This window comes from Vombatus ursinus, unplaced genomic scaffold (assembly GCF_900497805.2).
Source record: "Vombatus ursinus unplaced genomic scaffold, bare-nosed wombat genome assembly UNPS02014770.1, whole genome shotgun sequence".
Classification (NCBI taxonomy): domain Eukaryota; kingdom Metazoa; phylum Chordata; class Mammalia; order Diprotodontia; family Vombatidae; genus Vombatus; species Vombatus ursinus.
Genome location: NW_020954548.1, coordinates 38,535,805 through 38,551,819, shown reverse-complemented (window position 1 = coordinate 38,551,819; position 16,015 = coordinate 38,535,805). Strand labels below are relative to the sequence as shown.

At 45.3% G+C, this 16,015-nt stretch overlaps 1 protein-coding gene across 2 annotated transcripts in view; it reads right to left on the bottom strand.

The window, feature by feature from the left end:
* Positions 1-16,015, bottom strand: part of GNG13 (G protein subunit gamma 13) — a 29,201-nt gene that overhangs the window by 7,677 nt on the left and 5,509 nt on the right. The window contains exon 1 of one of the 2 annotated variants that reach the window (XM_027863253.1): positions 8,337-8,730. The exons of the other annotated variant lie outside the window; for it this stretch is intronic. The gene's annotated coding sequence lies outside the window, so the exon portion shown is untranslated. Of the gene's footprint in view, positions 1-8,336; positions 8,731-16,015 lie in introns of those variants that run through there. 2 annotated transcript variants of the gene reach the window in all.

Sequence of the window (16,015 nt, the reverse complement as noted above, 5' to 3'; positions counted from 1 at the left end):
TAACTTGCACACTTACCCTCTCTGGGCCTCAGTTTCCACATTTGTAAAATAGTAAACGCCTGACCCTTAGTCCCCACCTAGCTCTCTCCACTCACATGTACATTGGGTAATTGTGGCCTGTGAGGGAGATGATGGATGGCTCAGTGTGGTCCATGCCCACATGACTCTGAGTCCATAGCCTGCTACCACACAATAAAAGAATATACAAGTAGGTCCCATTCTAAGGAAGTCCCATCTCATCCCATCTTGATTAGGGAGTACAGCAGGAATAGTGTAATCCACTTTACAAAAGTATTTGGCCCAGGGGCTGAACATCCTGTTGACAATTTGACTAAATGTGGCAAGGCGGCAGAAAGAGAGCCGTTGTTCTCCTCACCACACCTCCCCTATGCCCAGCTTCAGCATCACAGAGGGCAGGGTCACCATATCCCCTCAGCCCCTGACCAGGAGCTAGATGGACTGGGCAGCACACATTCAATCTGCCGCCTCTCCTTCCTAGTCCAGTCTGCACTCTCCTCCCTGTTCCAGTTCTGTCTGGAACAAAGAGATCCCAGGCCCTGGTCATCTCAATCATGGGACTACTAGAGACACCTCTGATCTGCCCTCCCCCCATTGCCCTGGGTTATGGGATATAGGAAGGCTCTAAATAGCTTCTCTTTTTTTTGTCTTTGACCCTAAGTAATTTAAATCCACTGAAAATCTAAATTCTTAATGCCTACAGAATTGCAGTAACAGCAGTAGGTTGGAAATCAGAGGCCCTGGGTTTAAGTCCCGCCTCTTACTGTCTGTCCATCCCTGGGCCGGGCACTCTTAAGTTCCTTGAGCCTTAGTTTTCTCATCTCTAAAATGACAGCATGGGGCTAGATGTCATTTAAGTTCTCTTCTAGCTCTAAATCTGTGTTCCTGTGATCTTGCACTAAATCTTCTCCCAGAGGTTTTAACAAAACAAAAGGGGCCATTTTGAATTTTTCTCTACTGTCTGCTCTGGTTCTAGTGAAAAGCGAAAGGGACCAGAAGGGGAAAACATGACATGCCAGGCCTAATCATTCCACACCTTTCAGCTAGATCTGGAGTCCGGGGACCTGAAAGACCCAAGTGTGAATCCCGACTCTTCTACTTACTACTCACTCGAGTGACTTTGGGCTTGTCATTTCCCTATGTCTAAAATGAGGTGGTAGGGATAGGTAATTCATTGTTAGAAGGACCTTCGGAGGCAGCTACATGGCACTGTGGATAGAGTGCGCACCCTGGAGTCAAGAAGATTCCTCTTTCTGAGGTCAAATATGACACTTACTGGCTGTGTGACCCAGGGCAAGTCACTTCACCCTGTTTGCCTCAGTTTCCTCATCTGTAAAATGAGCTGGAGAAGGAAATGGCAAACCATTCCAGTATCTTTGCCAAGAAAACTCCAAAGGGGATCACAAAGAGTTAGATACAACTGAAAATGACTGAGCAACAACAGAACAGCCTTCGAGGTAATCTTGGTTAAATCTCATTTTAATATGTGCTCAGGCACTGTCCTGGGTCCTCACAGACCCTGGCAAAAGAAGTTCCAGGGCTCAATCATATCTCCTTTCCAAGATGTGAGTTTGCTTTGTCATGGGAAGAGAGGACACTGCTTATGGGATGATTGATTGATTCAAATTCAGACATGATATTATCCCTTTGAACTCAGCCTTTGAAAGGAAGCTTAAAGAGGCAGAGAAGGAAAGCCAGAACTGGGAAATTGGGCAAAGAGAAGCCCAAGGGACAAGTCTGAATTTGGCTCCCTCCAAGGAAAGCTGCCTAGCCACATGGCACCTCCAGGGAACCATGAACACCAGGAAACCATTTGGCCCCAGGATGGCCAATTATGGGCCTTGGCAGATGGATAAGGAGTTCCTGGGCCAAGTAGGGAGCAATTGGAATGAGAGCTGGCCTCAGTGTGGCAGTGGCAACAGTCAAAAGAGGAGCTACCACAGGAGAAAGGGGAGGCCCAAGCAGATTAAGTGACTTACCCAAAGTCAAAGAGATAATAGGTATCGGATCCAGGATTTGAATCAAGGTTCCCAAATTCCAAATCCAAGACTCCTTTAACCACCCCTCTGCTGCTTCTCCCTAAAGTGCCTTCCAGCTAAAAAGAATCCTGTGAGCCAATGGTGCCCCCCTGCCCCTCCCTTTCCTCCAGCTCATTGGCCCCCTGGCTCATTAAAAGTGGCCATGTCATGATCTTGACATTACCTCCACTCTGAATTAATGTCTACTCATTCATTCCAGCTGTCCACCGTCAATGTTGGCCTTTAGTGCTCCACCTTTCATTGGTGCCCCCGAGGCCAGAGGGCTAGTCACTTTGCATGAGCTGAATCAGAAGGATTTCACACACAAAACCTACATCTGGTAAATCAGGACTGATTTGACTGCAATTTGAATCACTGACTGAGTCACGTTCCAACAGTGAAGGAAGACTGAGTTGAAGGGTTCAGAGGGGGATCAGGGCTAGACAAGGGACACATGCTCCTGGACTCTGGAAAGAGTGGGGAGAAGGGAACAGGCTCTGTACCTGGGCTGGGATGGACATAGGATCATTGGCAGGAAGGCAGGCGACTTGTAGCAATCGCATTTGTATAATGCTTTAGGATTTGCAGAGTGCTTTACAGATATCTCATTTGATTCTCACAACAATCTCAGGAGGTAGGTGCTATTATTATCTCCATTTTACAGTTGGGGAAACTGAGGTAGACAGTGGCTAAGTGACTTGCCCAAGTTTATACTTACTAAGGAAGGATTTGAACTCAGGCCTTCTAGACTCCAAGTCCTGTGCTCTATCCATTGTGCCACCTAACTGCTAGCAGATATAATTTATAACCAGGAAAACTGGGTTCTAATCCTGGCTCTGCCACAAATTTGCTTTGTGATCCCAAGCATGTCACCTCCTCTCTCTGGACCTCAGTTTCCTTCTCTGTAAAATGAGTGGATTTGACTAGAATTGTGATTTGAACTCAGGTCCTCCTGACTTCAGGGCCGGTGCTCTATCCACTGCACCACCTAGCTGCCCCTGGTATTCTATGTTCTTAAGGCCCCTTTAAGGTCTGATGTTTTATCTGCTATGGTCTAAGGCCCCTTTCCACCCAAACATTTTACATTCTAAAGTGCCCTTTAGCTCTGATGTTCTAGGGTCTATAGTTCTACAATTCTCAGTTCTGGATAGAGAATAAGAAGTCAGGAGTGAGGCTGGGGTTAGCGTTGTGTTTTATGGCTCATATTAGAGGAAGAAAGAAAATCAATGGAATGGACTGGGGGTTGTTTCAGGGAAAGGGAGAAGGGAATAAGTTACATGTGGCTACTCAGAGGCTGGGGCCTTTTAAGCAAGTTGGCTAGACACAGTCACAAAGGTTATAGATGCTTCTAGAGATCAGTGATATGCCACCTCTCACCCCATCTCCAGGCTTGGTTTGGAAATGACCCCCTAGGAGTCTAGGGGTCCTCCTAGGGTCTGAATAGGAACCTTCTAAATTAACGTGGAAGTGGGGCTGCTAGGTGGCACGGTGGATAGAGCACCCACCCTGACATCAGGAGGACCTGAGTTCAAATCCAGCCTTGGACCAAATACTTGACACTTACTAGCTGTGTGACCCTGGGCAAGTCACTTAACCCCAATAGCCTAAAAAAATTAATTAATTAATTAACTTACAAATGAAGGAAGGCGGAAAGGCTGCCATGCCCCAACCTTCCTTCCTGAAATCTACAGGTGCTATTTACATTTAAAAAGCAGGGTGCTATAGGACAGAGAGCCTCAGACAGGGAGCCAGGTGACCTGGGTTTGAGTGGGCAAGTGAGCTTCAGTACCATCTTATAGGAAAATGGAAATGAAAATTGGATAGCTAGGTGGTGCAGTGGATAGAGTGCTGGACCTGGAGTCAGGAAGACCTGAGTTCAAATTCGACCTTTGTAGCTATGTGACTATGTGCAAGTCACTTAACCTCTAACTCAGTTTCCTCATTTGTAAAACGGGGATAATAACAGCACCTACCTCCCAGGGCAGCGAGGGGGCGCAGTAGATAGAGTTCTGGGCCTGAAGTCTAAGAGACTGAGTTCAAAATCTGACCTCAGACATTTACTAGCTGTGTGACCCTGAGCAAGTCACTTAACCCTCTGTGGGCCTCAGTTTCCTCATCTATAAAATGAGCTGGAGAGGGAAATGGCAAACCACTCCAGTATCTTTGCCAAGAAAACCCCAAATAGGGTCACGAAGAGTTGAATGTGACTGAATAGACAACTGAAAAACAACAACAGGGTTGTTCTGGGGATCAAGTAAAGTGTTCTGTAAACCTCAAAGAGCTATATGAATGATAGCTATTATAATAATGATATTATTATTATTACTTCTGCCATCCATCTCACAAGGTTAGTAAGATTAGAATTCATGATGTAGAATTCTCTTATTCTAGAACTACAGCTTTATTCAAATGCCTGTTATTAGGACCAATTTCCCTTAAAAAAATATTTGCATCCCACAGCTTGCAATATTTAAACGATTTCCTAAATCTTAGAACCTATAATGGAAGAGTAAAAATTCAGGACCCCCTCCCCCCACCAAAGTGAGGCTTTACTCATGTGAGGAAAGTGCCTTGTCAACCTTAAAATACTATAGAAATGGGAAATATTATTATTGAGTACTTATCATCATCTCTGTCTGGTCTGGCTAAAGAAATATGCTCCCCCAAGGAAAGGCTAGGGCCAGAGAAAAGTGGGTGCTGTGCCTGTTACTAGAGCTGGCTGGCCCCAAAGAAGACTTGATAAAATGTACCTCCCTCCCTTATTCAAAGAGGTGAGACGCTATGAAGGTGGAACATTGAATATGCTGTCAGATGCAGGTACCTGGAGCATAGTGGCCTTAGATAATGCCTGCTGATTGACTAATGCGTTGTATTAATTAGTTTTGCTCAACTGTTTCTCTGTCTGTGTCTGTCTGTCTGTCTCTGTCTCTCTCTTTTCATCCTTTGTGACAAAGGATTCGGGGGGGGGGTATTCAAAAATTAAGGTAAGATATGAAAGCGAGGGAGTAATAAAACTTTTAAAGTATGACTATTATAGCCAGAAGAGAATTTAAGGATTATCTAGATTGAAGGTTCTTAACATAGGGGTCCTTAGACTGATGTCAGGGATTCTGGGAATTTGGATTGGAAAAAAAATCACATCTTTATTTCAACATAATTGGTTTCCTTTGTAATCCTATGGATAGGTGTTCCAAAAGTCTTAACACTGTTAAAGCTTACTGCTGCACTGAGGCCTTGGGGATGCCCTGTACTTTATTTTATGCATTAAAAAATCATCCTGAGCACATTCACCAAACTCCCAAAGGGGTCCATGACACTAACAAGGTTAAGAACCCTTGAATTCTTGACCAACTGCTTTATCTTAGATATGCCTTCACAGAGCGCCAGAAAGGGCTTGCTCAAAGCTACATATTGAGTTGATGGCCGATTCAGGGATAGAACCTAAGTCTCCTGATACATAATCCCCAGTTATTCCTACACCATGCTTGCCAGGGGTTTACTGTTGGGGTATAGAGCCTGGGTGCAGAACTGTTTGTTGGGATGCTCTACCAAAAGGTAGGTGGGGGTAAGGGAAACCATGGGCACTAGCCTAGAATTGGTATCCAGGAAGTATTTACTGAATTAAGGAACGGTACAGAGAATGGAAACAAAAGAAGGTCCTCAGCCAACGGCAAGGTGTGGAGGTAATTTGGATCTTTTCTAGGGGAGAGAGGAGTATCTGTGGCCAAAGCCCCCAGGCTCTGGGGCCTAGGGAGAATTTATTTTACCCCCTCTGAGCCTAGCTCTTGGCCCCCACCCCTAGTGACTCAAATCGCTACATAGCAACAGAGTCCTGGGACCTGAAGACTTCTCACCTTGCCCTGGACTCCAGGTCCCCAGAGGCCTTCTGCAGCCAAGGTTTTATGGAAGATAAAGATAGGATTTGGAGGAAGGAAGGCAGAACAGGCAGAATATTGAGAGGTGAGGTTGGGGGCCAGGATGTTAGGATTTGAGGGGACAGATATCACAGGCAGCATTTAATAGGCAGGATATTAGGACAAATATGACAAACAGAATTGAGGTGGGGCAAAATTTTGAGGGGCCTGGGATGTGAGAGGAAGGAAGAAGGCCAAGTGTTAGAGGCAAAGGGTTGGGATTGGGGACCAAGGAACAAAGATGTTCAAAGATAGGGTTTTGGGGGAAGAATGCTAGGATTTTTGAGAGAAAAGGGAACAGCCATTAGGAAACATAGTATCAGGGTTTCGAGGAGGAGAGAAAATTTGGAAGACAAGGTTTTGGGACTTTGCAGGTTGAGCAGGGTTGAGAGGGGAGTATGATAGGGTTGATGGGAGATTGGCATACAGAGAGTACCTAGAAGACAGTATGACCACGGATTTGGGGGGCTGTAAGGCAATTTGGTTTTACTATCTCCAGGACCTGAGATAATCCTGGCTCAGATGTAAAGAGGAGGGGGTAAGTATGTCTGCCCTTTTAGGCCTGGCTGAAATTTTTATTTTTAGCTTAAGCAAGTGTGAGGCGGGCAAAGGGAGAGTAATTGGGCCCAGTGCCCTCTTTGCCTGGCACAGCGTGAGTCTAGGGGAGCCAATAGCTTTGGCTTTAACCATGTGAAGCCTGGAAATCCTTCCAGGGTCCTCAGTGGAAGGGGAGGGAAAGAGGCTAGTAAGGGTGTGTGTGGTGCAATTCCTTCTTACTTTTTGCTTAAAGAAAGAAAGGCTAGATGCCTTTCTCAGCTTCATTGAGATGGGCATTTTTCCATCTGTCTGCAAAGCGCACTGCCTCCTGGTGCTGTTTTGGTTTGATTGGGTGTGTACATGCACGCACACAAACACACACAAACACACAACACATATAGAGACACAAACACAATCTCACACTGACTTACACACTGATAAAAAGATACACACTTACGAACATAGCTCATACATACAGGCATATATACACAGGGACAATATACATACTCGTCGTTGTAGGGGTTTCTCCTATCTGATATGCTGTCAGATTGGTCACAGAGGGACAAGGGCTCTGTGGGGTCAAGGTCTTGGGCATTATTCAAAGGGCGGCTCCCATCTCTCTGTCCACAGATGGGGATATCTATAAGCGAGTATAGGCCAGATGGTACATATACCTATACTTTCACCTATACACTCGTGGATATACATACAGCAACATACATAAATACACACAGGTACATGTGTATGACACATAGATAACGTGTGTGATACACATATAAACACGAATAGACATATTCACAGATTCAAATGCTTTCAGAGACTCGGGCACTCAGGTAGACACAGCTTTACAAATACACAAATATTCAGACTCACAAACATAGACACAAATAGACACGTTCACATACGCATATAAGCAGCCATCTGACCTTTGCCCTGGTCAGTTCTTGCCAAAATCTTCCCTCTCTTCTTAGGTGAGGTGAGAGCAGTCATCAAAAATTGATCTTACGATCAAAATGACTTGGAAGGCCAATGACTACAATGCTAAAATCCCTTTCTTGATCTTTCCCTTCTTCCCACCTCATTCCTCTCTCCTCCTTCCTCCCCCCAAACTCTCCAGACATTTCCCCCCTCCCCTTCCAGGATCCCACAAGGGCCTCCAAGAATAGGACTGGAGGGTCTTGATGGGGGAGGTGAGAGAGGAGGTGGCAGGCCATTGACCTCCAAATTCCTGGGCCCAGCTTCTGCCCTATCCTTCTGCACCCTTCCCAACCTCTACCACCAAGGAGGCAGATTGATTGATCCATCAGCCTCTTCCTTCCATTACCCCTTTTCTGCCTCATCCCAACCCCATCTAGCCTAGCCTGGCCCTATTATAGATACCCCCACCTCTGGTCAGAGAGCTGGAACCATCCTCTGAGTGCCACCCAAGACCTTGACCCCAGAGAGCCCTTGTCCCTCTGTGACCAACTTGAAAGCAGACCCCTGCAGATCCAGTCCTGAACCCCCAAACCCAGATCACATCCTTATGGGGGACCAAGAGCCAGCCTGCTCTCCTTGACTGCCCAGTCTAACCCAGATCCTGTGCCCTGCATCCTTCATCCTTTGCCCTGGCTCCCTCATCCTCTGGCCTTAACTGTGCTCCAAACAAGCTCCCAAGCAGCCCAGCAGCCTGCCCCAAAGCTTTTTTCTCCTCTGGCTTAAGAGTCATAGGCTGTCCTCCTTCCTCTAGCCTAGGTGGCCTGGAGCCAGCCACCACCAAGGGAAACAAGCCTTGTTGAGAAGGCAGTCCGGGGACCAGGAAAAGAGGGAGATCCCAGGTCCAATCCAATCTGCACCCCCAAGTCCCTACCTGGAAAGCGAGCTGCTACGAGCGCAGACCCTGGCCCTTGTCAGCCGGGCGTTCCCCTGAGCCTGGCAGATTCTCCTCGCTGCTTGCAGATGCGACTCGGCTTTGCTCCGCTCGGCTCTGCTCCCAAAGGCGATCTCGAGCGAGCTGCGGACGGTTCCGCAGTCCCAGCTGGAGAGAAGAGCAGAAAGCCGGCGCACTCGCGCGTACAATGGGGACACCCCCCAGCTCACCCGCTGGATCCTGGGCTGCCCCGGGGGGAGGAGGTGGGGCAGGCTGAAGGAGTGTGAGAGGAAGACCCAGACAGGTTGAGTTAGAGCTAGAACGGGGGCGAGACGAGCCAGCCAGACGGAGCGAGCCCCTGGCCCTGCGTCCTGCGTCCTGCGTCCTAAATCGATCCCTCCTAGTGCCCTCTGTGCTTAATAACAGGTTCTGCAGAAACAGGAGCGTATTAGGCAGTAGCGACTGTTGTCTCATTAGCTCCTGGGTAATTTCCATTGGTAGCTGACGCTGGGTGACAGGGGATGTTTGGGTACCACACTGCAGGCTTCCCCTGAGAGCAAGGCTTTAATTGTATCCCTGAGGGGTAGAGACCCAGAACAGAGCCCAACCACACACACACACATTCAGCACACATAGACACAACACATAAGTACACACAACAAAGATGCAGAGTCACAATACACACCCACACACACACTTGATACACAAGCACACACATTTAACACAGCACAGCCATACAATGCAGACCCTTCCAGCACAAGCAAAAGCACATAAAATGCATATGCACAGTTCCACAAGAGACAGACTCACATAGAACACAGAATACTCCCATGTCACACAAACCCAGTAGAGGTGTGCTCAGGCAACACAGATACAAAATACATAACAGCTCTAGACTTAAGTATTATCCCCATTTTAGAGGTGAAGAAAGCAGAAGCCTAAGTTAGGGTTAAGGGTCCCACCTGGGGTCCTCTCCTAAGTCAGTATATGAGCATGGCAGAATGGCTAGAGTGTGGACCTGGAGGCAGGGAGGCCTGGTTCCAAAGTCTCCTTAAGGTACTTCCTTACCCTGGACAAATCACCACCTATCTGAGTCACAATTTTCTCATCTAGAAAATGGGGATGATAAAAATAGCACCTACTTCACAGGGTTATTGTAAGGATAAAATAAAATAATGTATGTCAAACACCTTAAAGTGTAGAGACATGCCTGTGCACAAAACATATGTGAACACATATGCACAAATTCCATATAGACATGCAAGCACACACTCTCAAAATCCCTCAGTGACTTCTCAGGTGACTCAGAAGCACCCTGAAGGATATTTGCTCAGACTCTAGCTGCTCATTTTCTTTCCCTTTCCTTTGAGGTCAGTGTGTGACTGACCAGAGGAGGAGGTCTCAACAGTGGGCATTGAAACCCCTGAGAAGAAAGAGGTATATAAATAACACCTCCCAAAAGGGGCAATTCTGTGGCTTCATGAAACAGGGACAAAGACTGTATCTTACTCTCATTCACCTTGCTCCTGCTTGTCATAAAAAGATCCAAGAAACACAGTAGGACCCTGCCTGACTCACCAGATGAAGACCTTGAATGCCCACACCAGCATCCATGTGTTTGAGCGCTAAGGCACATCAGGGGAGGGTGAGGTTAAAGGCCCTTCATGAGCACCCTGGTGTGGATGTGGGGAGGTTCTGCCCTGGGACAGCTATGACAGAGAGAAAGAGAGCAAAGACAGAGACAGAGAGAGAGCCAGAGCCAGAGAAGTAGTTCAGAAAAACTAACCCATACATTAATAGAGTCTGTATATGCAGGATATGCAAGGTTCCCCACCCATAGTCCTTCACCTTTTCAGAGAAGGGAGAGATGTGTTTTCTCACTTCCTCTTTAGAACCAACTTTCATTCAATTTCAGGCTGTGGATGACTTTTTTCTTTCAGTGACTCCATTGCTGAAGTCATTGTCTATGTTGTTTTTCTGGTTCTATTTATTTCACTCTTCCAGGCTTCTCTCAATCCTTCACATTCATCATTTCTTACAGTGTAGTAAAACCCCCTTCCATTCCTATCCCTCGGTTTGTTCGACCATTTCGTAATTGATGGATATCTTTTTTGTTTCCAGTTCTTCGCTACCACAAAAAGGGTTACTAGGAATGTTGTGGTGCATGGAAGATCCCTCTGCCCTTTATTTCTTTGGGATATAGATCTACCAGTGGGATCTCAGGGTCAAAGGACAAGGACATTTTTGTCCGTTTAGCTCTTGAAATGCTCTCATTGTACTTTCCTTTCCAATCAGCTAAAATCTGTCTTTCTGCCACTTCCTCCTAGAGCTCTTAGTTCTGTGCCCTCCCTTTTAAATCCTTGAAAATAACCTTCCTTTCCCCCTTAAATCTTCTCTTCCCCAGTCTGAATATCCTTAGTTCCTTCAGCCAATCCTCATGTAGCATGGCTTTTTGGAGCTAGAGAGGCCAGGGTTCAAATTCTGATTAAGATACTTCCTAACTGTATGACCCTGGGTCATTTATTTAACCTCTCTCAGCCTCACTCTCTTCACCTATGAAATATGGATGATAATAATATTAACTCTGCCATGGGGTGTTCTCTTCATCTCCCCATCCTGGTGATCCAATCATCTTCCCACCCAGTCTACTCTGTCATGGTTAATAGGCTTGCTTCTTGGTGTGAATATATTCCCTGCTAAGGGCTGGGATTCAGGAGATTTAGGTTGTAGCCCTGGCTCCATCACTAACTCGATTTGTGAGGCTTAGGTTAGTGAACTACTTCCTTTCTCTGGGTCTTATTTTTGGTATCTGTAATATGAGCTTCTACCAACCTCGAGGGCAGACGTGAGAACGAGTAAAACAGAAGTATCTCACACACACACACACACACACACACACACACACACACACATCCTTATGATTTTGCTGTTAAGTTGGACTGAGCAGGAGTTAGTATATGAGGCACCCTCTCTGGACAGGTTCTCTTCCCATAGCCCATCTCTGTATCCCCGAGTGATTTAGGAAAGTCTTTCATTGGCTAGTTGGCTAATCTCTTCCATTGGATCTCATCTTTGCCCAAGAAGATCTTATTTCAAAAAGGACATTAATCTCTTGAGCTTCACCCTTTACACTAGTATAGAGGATTTCAACTTACTAAGTTGAACTCTCTAGCTACAAGACAGTTGCTTTGACACCTCCCCCCACCCCCAGCACACATTCTTCACTGACCAGGGAATTTACCAGGGCACATTTCTCGCTGCTTTTTCACAAGTTTTGGGTTGTTTTGGGAAAACTGGATGAACTCTGACTTCTTTCCATCTTGGAGGTAAGGGACCAAACTAGATAATTTGTAAAGGTTATGATGACCTAATGACTTCTTGGATGTCTTTTAGCTCTGTCTATAATCCTATGATCTCCAGCCCTGCAGACAGCCTGTGACTGATCTTTAAGTGTTTGTTTCTACAACTGTGTTAATAAGGGAGGTGACTGAACCCAGTTATCCCCATTCTACAGCTGAAGAAGTTGAGGCGCATATAAGGAATACTACTTGCTTAAAACCACTGGAGTCAGCATCAATCTCTACTTATTCTGACTCATTGGAACTTTTCCAAAGGTGGGCAACACACTGACTATCAGAATACCACCTATCACATACCAAGAAACTAGCTACAATCTGAGAGCCTCAGCTCTTAGTATGAAGGTGATACTCTTGGCCCATCGGCAATGAGACAAGCCCTATAAACTGGGTTCCCTAGAAACAGGGACAGGCTACACTGAGTCATCCATACTGGCTCCATTTCCCAACACTGTTCTTTTGCAAAGACTACTCTCCATGGCTGGAATGCACTCCCTCCACCTCTTGGAACCCCTAGATTTCTTCAGAGTTCAGATCAAGTGCCATCTTCTTCTGAAAGAGGCCTTTCCTGATCCCCTTACTTAGTCTTACATGTATTTATGAGTTGACCAGGGAGTTAGACCTGGGCTGAGTTAAGGGTCAGATGGTGAACAGAGTTAGAGGTTGTCTGAGGCCTAGAAAAGGGGTCATTTTGAGGCTAGGAACCATTCTGTAGCTAGGATTTGGAGTTGACTTGGGGCCATGATAAGGAGTTAGTACAGGACCTGAATTTCAAGGCAATCTAGGGTGAGGAATAGGGTTTAATTTGAGTCCAGGCTTAGGGATCAATCAGTTTAGGGCCTCAATTCGAGCTAAGTCTAGGTGCAGGCTTAAGAAGTCAATCTGATGTTAGAATCAGGACTTACTCTGTGGCCAGCTCATACCCTTTTTGCTAGAGGAGTGTGTAAATACCAGGAGGGTAAGAACTACTCTATATAAATGGTTTTTGAGTGAATAAAAGAATGCCTGCTGTCATATAGAAGAGGGATTAGAATTGTTCTGTTTGGCCCCAGAGGACAGCACCAGAAGCAATGGGTGGAAGGTGTAAAGAATTCAGTTTAGGGGGCAGCTAGGTGATGCAGTGGATAGAGCCCTGGCCCTAGAATTAGGAGGACCTGTGTTCAAATCCAGCTTCAGACACTAGCTGTGTGACCCTGGACAAGTCACTTTATCCCAAAAGCCTAAAAAAAAAAGAAGGCTCAGATTCTTTCTTACAATCTAGCCAATAGCTCACTAATGTTCTGATTAGTGAGAGTCTGTCCAATATGATAGATGTTCTAATAAACCTTGTCTTTGGCTGAAAAAAAAAAAGAATTCAATTTAGGCTTGACCTCAGGGAAGACTTCCTAAGCATTAAAACTGTCCAAAAGAAGAAAGGGATGTCTCAGGAGAGATAATGCGATACCTCTCCTTGGCCATCTTCAAGTAGAGACTAGATGATCACTAGTTAAATTATGTTTTGCTGTGTGACCCTGGGCAAGTCACTTAACCCCAATTGCCTCACCAAAAAAAAAAAAAAAAAAAAAAGAAAGTATGTTTTGATTGGGATTACTTCTTGTATGGATTAGACGAGAACGGATGATGAGGTCCCTTCTAACTCTGACTCCATGCACATTGAATTGTGTGCCATTAATGTGCTCGGGGAGAATTTGTGGCTGTGACGGTGTTTTGGGGAGTTTTGGAGCATGTGTGACTTTTGTACAACCTTGTAAGTATGACTGCAAGTGCTTGGAACAGAGACTGAGTGGCCTCTAGCTCGTCAGGTTTTTTCACATTCTTAACACAAGAGACTCTGTGTCCTTGATCTCAATCATTCCCAGCCACAGTGATCCTGATGTCAGAGGAGGATAAAATCTGTGCACTAGTAAGAGTTTATCTTCTAGCTATAGGTCCTCCATTTCCTCGGGGACCATTTGAGCCATATTGCTATGAGGTTATTCCTGGGGGTGGGGTGCCTTGATAGATGAGTTAAGTCTTCACCTTGCCTGAAGATTGAGCCTCCCATGGATATAGACATGGCCCCTCTGAATATTGGGCAGAATTTACTTGGTTGATTCCACTGGTCAGTTAATGGAACCCTTTTAATCAACCAATCAATCAATTCATCCACAAGCATTTTAGTTAAGTGCATACTATGTGCTACGCTCTGTAAGAGGTGCAGGGGATATGAAGACAAAACTGAAATAATTCTTGACCTCAAGGAGCTTATATTCTAATGGAGGAGGGAATATATACACATGTAGTTTTATACAAAATAGATAGAAGATAATTTGGGATTGGAGGAGCAGACATCAACAGCTAAAGGGGATCAGGAAAGGCCTCCTGCAGAAGATGGCACTTGATCTGAGCCTTGAAGGAAGCTGGGGTTCTAACAGGTTAAGGGAGTGCATTCCAGGCTCGGAGAGTAATCTTTGCAAAAGCAAAATGATGGGAAATGCAGTGCCGTGTGTGTGAGGAAAAGGAAGAAGGAGATTTGGACATGCATGTAGAGACTATCCATGCAATAAAACTGGAAAATTAGGTCAGAGCCAGGTGGTAAAGGAATTAAAATGTCAAATAGAAGAGTTTTTAGTTGAAACTAGAGGCAAAAAGGACTCACTATAGTTTACTAAATAGGAGAGTGACGTGGTCAGACCTGTGCTCCAGGAATGTTTCTTTGGCAGCTGTGTGTGGGTAGGGGATCATAGTCCAGTGAGAGATGATGAAGGCCTGAACCAGGGCGGTGCCCAAGCGAGTGGGGAGGCTTTAGTTCCAAGGCTGGCGTTGCCCATAGGTTAAATAGCAGTCAGCCCAGTCAATTAAGGGAAGGCCCTCTGATCCCCAAATGTCAACCCTGCTGACTGTCATTCTATCATTATAACTTTATTCCTTCGGATCTTGAAGGTTTTGCAGTTTCCTAGTGTCCTCTCTTCAAATAAAAATACTGCCGTGAGCTAACACTGCAATTTCCTCCTAGCGGTTATTGTTATGGAATCCTAAAATCTCAGAGCTGGAAGAGACCTTGGGGGGTCACTTACCTTTCTACCTGCTTCAGGAATCTCTTCTATAACATTCCTAAAAGGGGATTATTCAGTCTCTGCTTGTCTCTGAAAGAATTCACTTCCAGCTAGGGGAGGTCAGGATTGCTGGACAGCTCTGAGAGGAAGTTGTTATGCTGTTTTGAGCAGAAGTGTATCTACCTATAACTTTTTTCCCATTGGTCAGTGCCTGGCACTATAATTGCTTAATAAATGCTTTTTTCCCTTTCTTCTTTCCTTCCTTCCTTCTTTTCTTTCTGTCTCTCTCTCTCTTTCTTTCTTTCTTTCTTCCTTCCCTCCTTTTTTCCTCCTTCTTTCTTTTCTTCCTCTCTCTTTCTCTCCCTCCCTTCCTCATCCTTGTCCTGTCTTCTGGGGCCATATAGAACAAGTGGCTCTGATCAGGTTTCCCAAGCCCAAAGGGACAGGACAAAGGGCTAGCTGGCTATTTTACTGTGGTAATAGAAAGCCCATTGGCTTAGGCGTCAGATGATCTGGTTTGTAGTTTTATTTCTGTGTGTTTGGGCATGTTTCTAGGCCTTGGTTTCTTCCTCTGTCAAATGAGAATGTTAGACTAGGTGATCTTACAGAATCACAGAAACTCAGAACCAGAGTCATAAAGTTAGAAGGGGTCTCAATAGTTGTCTAGTTCCATCTTGATTTGAACAAGAATCCCCTCAACAGCATCCCTGACAAGGGATCATCTAATCTTTACTTAAAAGACTTCAAGAGAGAAGAAACCTACTATCTACCTTCTGAGGTGGCCCGTTGTAGCTCTAGGTAGCTCTAATGGTTAGGAAGTTTTTCCTTACATTGAGCTGAGATCTTCATCCCAATTTTTTTACCTAATACACCTAGTTTTGCCCACTGTGGCCAAGTAGAATGAGTGTAATCCATCTTTCATGTGACAGGCATTCAAAGACTTGAAGAAAGCTATCATGGCCCCCCTAAGTCTTCTCTGCTTCAGGATAAATGTTTCCAGTTCCTTTGACCAATCCTCATAGCATAACCTACATCTTCACCAACCTGACTGCCTTCCTCTTGACACTCTGAAGTTTTTTATTGTTGTTCCTAAAATGTGGTGCCCAGAATTGATCACAATGCCCTGGATACAATCCAAATTGAGTGGAATATGGAAAAACTCTAACCTTCCTAGTCCTGGATGCTGTTTCTTTCAATATAACTTAAGATTATATCAAATTTTTTGGCTGCCATATCACATTATTAATTCATATTGTGTTTGTAGAGCATTAAAACCTCAGCTTTTTTT